This window comes from Chiroxiphia lanceolata, chromosome 10 (assembly GCF_009829145.1).
Source record: "Chiroxiphia lanceolata isolate bChiLan1 chromosome 10, bChiLan1.pri, whole genome shotgun sequence".
Lineage (NCBI taxonomy): Eukaryota > Metazoa > Chordata > Aves > Passeriformes > Pipridae > Chiroxiphia > Chiroxiphia lanceolata.
The window spans coordinates 6,579,083-6,587,561 of NC_045646.1; the positions used below are offsets into that span (position 1 = coordinate 6,579,083).

Below are 8,479 nucleotides of genomic sequence, written 5' to 3' on the forward strand. Positions count from 1 at the left end.
TAAGTCTGTCCAGTCTTCACCTGGAAATACTAAAAGATATGTGTTGCTTCACTTTTGTGTATTATGAGCTACTGGAATAACCTTAAGAAGTTTTAGTAATATTTTTACTGTCTAGCACTGTCTTCAAAATACATTATACTCTCTCTAAGCTGATATTTGATGATAGGGAATCACAGATTTTTCAATAAACAAAACAAGATCCAGAATCTTTAAAGAGCTGGACCAGCTCCTAACCTCCAACAAACTCTGGGCAAATCTCCCTGTAATTCTCAAGGTGTTAATAATTGAAAAAAAAAATAATTATGTACCCCCACAGAAAACTGATATAGCCCAGTGGCTTGAGAAGAGTAGATGAAAAGAGTGGTTTGTGTACATATTCCCCTACTTGGTGACAAAAACCATACATTTTGAGAAATAAGAGAAAAAAGCCTGAAATGCCATACTCCATGTGATAAAAGAAATAATTATAATTAAAAATCTTAGCCAAATTTCTGTCAGAGGCATCTTTATCATAGCTCTACCTTCTTGCAAAGGGATTGTGATAAACAATTTAGTAAAAATGTATTACATTTAGAACACTGCAGGCTTAATCTGGTTGCCCACACATGGGCACATGGTACCAGTTAGGATGCTGCTGGTGCCTACCCAGCTGCCATCCCAAAAGGGCTCTCATAGGTTCTCTGTCTCATCTGACAGCCCTCTGCATCAACACCATACCAAATTAAAAATAATAAAAAAATAAAAATTCAGCTAGTGCACTATTCAATAATTATAAGTGAAAAACTTTTAGATTTTTTTATCAACTTATTTTGCTTTTAAAACCAGATTTCATACATTATATCCTAGTCAGTAGTTTAGCTAAAAAATTCCATCCAACATCCTTATAATCTGTAATAGAAACAAGCATAAAATAATTATACAGGAAGTAGCAAAATGGAGATTTTACACATCTAAATACAATCTCTAGCAATTCAGGTCTTTTCTCAGGCTAATAATAGAGCTGCTTAGATTTAACAGCAGAAGACAATTGCATGTCACAGAGTGGCATAATACAAAATGAGAAACTTTTAATATCTGTGAGAAAAATTACATTATTAGCATTCATAATATAACCTATAATGTACTGTATTTCCATCACTTAAGAATAGTATTTGTTTCATCTATTCAGAGCAACTCTGGATATGAAGATCTAATTCCTGGACACAATCTTATTACAGCATCTGAGATCAACAGGACTGTTGCTGCCTTTCCTGCACTCACAGGACTTGTGGGTACAGACTCTGAGGACACATTCATGTTTAATTATTGTGAAAATGTCACATAAAGAAATGAGAAGGGCGTTAAATCACTGTACAAAGATTTAAACTGGAAGCTGGTAAGGTTTTAATAACACTCTGCTTGTGAATTATGCTTCCAATAACACATAAATGTATTATGAAGCTTTAGCTGGTATAAAGCAGTTTCTTATGGTTTAATGTATTTGAAAAGAGAATGGCTGTACTTTGTGGTAACAGAAATACCAATTATGTATCTAACTCTTAGTTTAATTCACTTAATGATAGCTGCAGTTAAGGCAAACACCAAGCTTAAATTCTTGCTCTTCAGTTTGTGAAAGCAGAGGACAATATTAATTCCCCATGTTTATGGGACTGCAGTAATGGAAGCCTCCTTTTCCACAGAGCTGGGACCCAGCCTGCTGCTGCACAGCCATGTGCCCTCACAGAGTGCCTCTCCCATGAGCTGGGCTCCAGCTGCACCCCGGGCCAGCTCCTGCCCGGTGCCCCATGGCCATGGCAGTTCCTCCATCACCAGCCACTCCCCCCTCACCTACCACAGCACCTTCAGCCTTTCCTCTGTAGCCCAGGATATCCAACCACCCAACTGCTGCAGGAAGGGTGGTGGGGCAGTTTGAAGGATGCTCACACACTTGGTTCTTGGTGTATGAGGTGCCCGAGCACACGTGTTGGGAATCTCTGTGAGGAGAGGTCGGGCCTGCCCCGTGCCCGACAAAGCGAATTCCAACCAGTTCCAGTACAGCCCCACCACGGGGCACAGCTGAGCCCCTCACTGACACTGGTGGTAACAACAGACAGAGGGGGAAAAACTGCAGAGTTGTGGGGAATAAGGTGTGAGAAACGATCACCCAGGTCAGAGGTGGAAGAGGAGCTCCAGGTGCCCCTGCAGCCCCCAGCGAGGCCGTGGTGGAGCACACTTCTTCCTGAAGGACCACAGCCTGTGGAGAAGATCCATGGAGGGGCAGGGGAAAAGCACGAACTCTAGGTTGTGTAAATGGAGAATGGCACAGGTGCTTGCTCTGTCATGAGCCATGTGAATTGTCCTCACAAGAATCCAGCCTGCTAAGCCCACCTTGCCTCAGTAGGTGAAAGCAACAGCAGCACTAGACATTTTGAGGATGGTTTTGTGGCAGCCTTGTATAAAAAGCTGCTCAGCCTTCAGATTCTTCATTTTACTGACTAATGAAGAGAAGAGGAGCTCTGTTCTTGCAGTACACTTACCACAATAAAGAGTTCTTTAAAAAAAAAAATCCCATGTTGTCATACTGGGTTCTAGCGACAGACTGTCCCTCTGAAAGAAAAATCAACGCATTATGGAAAACTTGGAAGAAGGGATATTTATTGTATTACAAGATTTTTACCTCATGTATATATGGAAGTATTATTCTGTTTAAAAAGGCCTCATCACAACCCTGAGTGAAGGGGAGCCATGACAGAGCCTGACAGCTCAGATTTGTCCTGGCTGCTTCTTTTCTGATTTAAATAGCAGCCTCCAGACCCAGCCCCCATCCCTACATCTGCTTTAGCTGGAAGTAAGAACATCCAAAATTTACACAGACGGACCCCTTTTGGCCTCAGAACAGCTGCCAGCCCTTCAAAAGCCACCACTATTCTGTTCCCACAGTTCCATCATTGAGAAGGCAACCACAATATTTCATGTATATTTAATACTAACATGAAATATTGATTAGCCTTTCCAGCTTTAAGTTTTGTTTAGCATTTTATCTCAAACCTCAGCTTGGCACCAAAAAAACCCCCATACAACTGGAAAGATTTCAATCCCTAAATCCAGGAAAACGATAGTCAAGTGAGTTGCTTCTTAAAATCACAATTAGAAGTTTATTAGCATAATCACCACTCTTACACTCTAAATTATCTTTTCATTGCAGCAATACAGGAACTTTTTAAGAGATGTTAAAGGATTTGAGCCTGCATTATCTAATCACTCTTATGCAACTTGTCAGTAAATCAATGTATTGTGTATGACTGGACATGCCTGGCATATCCTTCCTAGCTGTCTACCCCAAGAGTAAAACTCACTGACATTCTGGGCCTTTCAGATCCCACACCTCAACCTCCAGTGCAACACAAAGCCCTCATACTGCAGCATCTCTAAAAACCCATGAGAGTGCAAACTGGACCCAGCCCAGCCCCCTGACCAAGCATACAGGCTTTAAGGCAACCCCTTGGGCATCCCTGCCTGCATGGACAGCCTTGCCCTGATGGTCAGGGTACCCACAGCCTCTGCCACCTGCACAAGGGGCATGGGGGGGTGAACAAAAGCAAAAACTCAACCCACACAAAGGTGGAGGATGCAGTTGAGGCATAGCTGGAATTACACAGGAGGCACGAGTGGCACAGCACACTCTGTGCCAGGGCACCCACTGCAGAACAGCAGCATGAGGAAAGAGCAAGAGTGCTTCAAGGTGGGGACACACAGCAGCTGGGGGAACAAGAGGTGTCCAAGGAAAGGCTAGAGCCAGCCTGCCACACCTGCACCCCCTGTGTCCTACCACAGGAGGAAGGGGCTGAACCTGAGCACACTATGCTCTTGGGCACCCCACCTGGGTACTGGCACTGGCAGCTGGGGGACACAGCCTGCAGCAGAGTCAGACCCTCACCCAGCTCTAGTGGAAGCTCTGGAAGCTGCAGGCCAAACAATCACACCTCAGTGCTCATCCGCACCAGAAATGATGCTTTAGTGCGCCAGCACCCTCCTTGCCAGGTGTGTGGGCAGGGAGAAGTTAATCTTCAGTTTGTGCACACTTCTGTCTTCTACTATGACTCCCTCCAAAACTCTACCTTTCAAGCCCAGAAAAAAAAAACCCAACCCCACTTAAAATATGCATTTTGAAATCTGATTAAAACTGTTCTCTGCTATATTAACCACTGGCTAATCAACATCCTTTCCTGGCTTTAAGGAGAGCAGCTGCCAAGAAGTGACCTTCAACTCACTCCCACAGCAGAGGTTTTGTTAGAGACATAACCCTGCAAGAGACAAGTTCTAGCTGAATGTTATGTCACGTTTTAAGATGTTAAACATTTTAAAATATACAAGTTACTTAAGCTTTAAACAAAGTGCTAAAATACAAAGACCAAAGCTTTTCCTTAATTAAGACAGTATATTAGTTCTGCTTATCTCTGCTTTTGCTGAAACAGGTGACATTACAGCTCACTTCACGTGTCCATAGCCATTATTCCCTATTTCACACTAAACTTCCACCTTATTAGTCAGACAAGTTTTTTCCAGGAGCAACTTTCATTTGAGCAAGCCTCATGTGTTTAAACAAGAGGAACTCTCACCAGTACCCATCTTCTCCCTAATGGAGTAACAGAACTTCACAGTTCTTGTAGTTCCATAATTACAGGTATAAGATGTAGGAATTCCTCCTGTCTTTAAACAGTGCCAGTTCATCTCAGAGGGTTAAAAAAATAAAAATCACATCTTATGCAACAGACTAATAAAACCGCTACATATCAGCATAACAAGCAATATGTAACTGGCAGTTCTGCTTGTGGAGGAAGTTTTGCAAAGCCTCCTGGTGTCAAGCATCTGGAACACCTCAGCATGCTGTAAAGTAATAGCCCAGCTCCTTGCTTGCAGAAGAATCAAGTATGTATTCCAGATACTTAGCACTGCTTTCCCTTGTGCCAGCAGCTCCTGTGAACAGGTCCAATCCATCCAGACACCTTCCATCTCACAACAGTAGTATACTTGAAGAAAGGGACACAAGTTTCAGTCTATATATGCGGAGGATTAAATGCAACTAGGCAGGCAGGATAGAACCACAGGAAGGACCCTCAGGAACATCCTTGTTCAGTCATTTTGTTTGCTGGAGTTGCATCTGTGACACAGAAGTGCTTACTTAGGTCTGTGGGCTCAGAAAGGGGCTACAGAAGCCTTCCAAATTCCAGAGGCACGAGATAGAGATACTTCTATATATCCAGAGTCAGCTGAATGAAGCAAACAGCTAAAAAAAGTCCTTTGACTTTACCTATGTTATCAAATATACTCAATAGCAAGATCACTGCATCTCAGGAGTCTGTGCTGACACTTCACAGAAACCAGGAGAGTATTATCAGCTGCATTTCACATTCTCCTTCTCATCAGCATCTGAATAGGTGTGTAGTGAATCCTTTGGGGAGAAAGAAGAAATAAAAAAAAAATGGAACAGATTTCTTTTGTGCCCACTTCCCCTTCATTCCTTACTGCAAGAGGAAGACCAAAGAATCCCAACCTATCCTTTTGCCCACAGGGCCAGGTAGTTTTATACAATCCCAAAACTACTGTAGATATTTTACCACCAAGAGCTGCCCTGCCACATGCTCTCTCTGCAGTTTCATCTCTCCTGCCACTACAAGTTTTAATTTGAATGGTCTTGCTTAGGAAGAAAAAGAAGCATCTCAGTGTCAACATCTCTCATCTTGGTAGCACAAAGCAGGCTTTGCTAGCATGAGGTTTTTCTTTACCTGGGTTAAAAGCTGATGACGTCTTAACTGTCTATAGAACTGCAGCACAGAAGGATCAGCTCTCACTACTTTTGGGTCAAAATCCAGAACACGGAGACCTGCAAGGATAGGGGCTTGGGAGAGGGCTACATAAGCCTACCCACTTTCAAAGACATGAGACAGGGAGATATCCACACAATCTAAAGACATGCCCTGCCAAAGACACAGAGAACTTTGTTACAGAAGAAACAAAAAAGAACACTGTGCTGTACCAACACTAACCTGTGAGTCTGTCAAAGGTACCATTCTTGGTGTAAGGGCTTGATTAAAAAAAAAAGAAAAAACAAATAAGACTTTTGTTTTACTGTGTAACTGATTAAAAGATGAGAATCAGAAAGAAAAGGCAGTTTTCTACTGTCAGTAAATTGCTAGCAGATAGTAGAATCCGCTAACTAACTCCAGAGAACCTCTTGTTGCACAAAACTCCATAAATCCCATCTAATCAACACAGCAGGGAAAGAAATCCTGCTGGTTTCAATCCTAGTAGTTAACTAGAACAGTCACCATTCTCAAGCAGTCCTCAGGTAGATCAGAGAGTTTGGGTTAGGCCTGTCTGCAGGGCTGTCCTGGGCACAGCAGAATTTACAGCCTGCCCTGGTTTAAACAGTGGCACGGGAACAATAAACAGTGGCATGGGAACAAACTCACAGGTCTCCAAGACCAGTGTTTATCAAAGTGTATGAAGTCTTCTGGAAAGGAAGGAACTTTGAGAAAGTTACACTGTTACATTGAAAAAAAACAAACACACACCACTAAAGCGGGAGCCCAGCCCAAAGAGCACAGCTGTGGCTCTGGCAGCTGCCTCAGTTATACTGTAAACCTCAGGGTCTGTAGTGCTGATGACTCTCAAGGAAACACTGCTCTCATCAGCCCACAGTGGTAAATAATGCTGCTTTATAGTCCAACACCAACTATGCAGATGGCAGCACCTCATGGAAACTCCAGCAGTGTATCTAGTCCATCTGTGACCCTATAGGCAGGCATCATGAGCAGAAGAGGTGCAGAGAAACCTCTCCTTAGGCAGCCCTGTAGGAATGGGAGCAGGAGAGAAACAGGGATGTATTCCTGATACTCAAAAGCCAGGAAGTCAGCAGCCTAAGAATACTTTTTTTTCCCCTCTCCTAAACCAAACCTAAACCCGCAAACAGTAAATAGCATGTACTGAAATGATGTTTGGCACCTACTTAAGGCAGAAGAATTAAAGTCAGGTATTTTATCAGCTGAGATGCAGAGAAAAATACACATTGCAGGTAGCAGAACATTAATCTTTGAGAAAAAAAAACAAACAAAAACTTGCTTGAACAAAACAAAACAGGAAATGCAAATGAGCACCCACATCTAGGCAACACAGAAAAGCAAACACAAGAGGCCCATAGATAGCTACAGCTGATGCAGTGCATGACATCACAGCTGGTGAGAGCCCCAATCCTGCAGAGATCTCCTCCCTGCTTTCCCTCAAATTATTCTTACCAGGCAGTAAACAAAGCTGAGAAGTCATCAGCCATCAATGAAAAATTGTTTTGTTATTTTTCCCCTCTTCCTTCAACAAGAGATCAAGAAGCTCACTTACCCTTCTGTTCACTTTCAAATCCTACAACAACACCTCGTGCCTCGTTCACCAGCCTTTGAGACACATCCAGATTCTTTGCTAGCATCACCTACAGAGAAAAAGAAAAATCCTTCAGTGCACTGGGTTTACAGCCTGTTCAGCCACCTGCAGCTAAACTTCTTTCCAGGAAGCATAAGCACATCAGGCTGATATGGCCACAATCTCCTATCCTGCCTATTGCAGGACAGAGCACCATCTCCAACTGAAATTATTTCACAGCCTTTCCTTCCTAGGATTCCTGTAGGGTACGCAAATGTCCTTATATAATAAGGAAAAACACCTCCTCGTGAGATGGTGAACAAAGAGAAATTATTTTAAAATCGGCGCTGTTCTATCCTTTAACACCATGTGACTTCTTTGACCAATAAGATTACCTATGTCGGCACATGCTCCCCTGGGCTCCTCTGCCCCGCACGTACCCTGTGGCTTGGACACGCCTCCCACAACTCAACTGTTGATGTTTGGCATTCCCTTAACGCCTTAGAGCAGAACAATTAGCACAGCAGATTCATTTTATACAGTTTATGAAATGCATGTTCAGTTAGAATATTAGAATGTATTTATATATATATATATATAAAAATATATTTTTATATATATATATATATTATAAATTATATATATTAGAATATCCAAGTTTAGTAGATTTTGGACCAGATGCTATATTTTCAAAGCACTATGGCTTGGAGGAGCTGGAGCATGAGGAATCTTTCTGTTCTGTTCCAGAGAGGCAAAGTCAGGTCCTGGAATATATTCTGGGGCCCCTTCTCTGCCTCATAAGGACCTTTGCAGCAGGGAAAACATTTATCTTAATGCTGTGCCCCACCATTGCATGGATGAACATACTATTTAGTCTAGATTGGTGTTTGCTGCCTTTTCTGGTAAGGTGGCTGCTTGACTGCGTTGAGGAAAAACCACTACTATTTGGTATTTCAAGGGAAGATAAGTGAGTTTTAATTGTTTGGGTAAGCACAGTGTTATTACTTTACAGCACTACAGCTTAGCTGTTCTACACATACTAATGAAAAGTACAGAGGATATAGATATAATGTGACTTTTGAGGCTG

At 42.4% G+C, this 8,479-nt stretch overlaps 1 long non-coding RNA gene across 1 annotated transcript; it reads right to left on the minus strand.

Annotated features, from left to right (window-relative positions):
• Positions 1–2,243: 2,243 nt before the first annotated feature.
• Positions 2,244–7,710, minus strand: LOC116791976. The gene is made up of 3 exons (XR_004358921.1): positions 7,694–7,710; positions 7,375–7,462; positions 2,244–2,586 (listed from the first exon to the last, which is right to left on the minus strand). It is a non-coding gene; the product is annotated as an uncharacterized LOC116791976 (long non-coding RNA).
• Between the last annotated feature and the right edge of the window lie 769 nt (positions 7,711–8,479).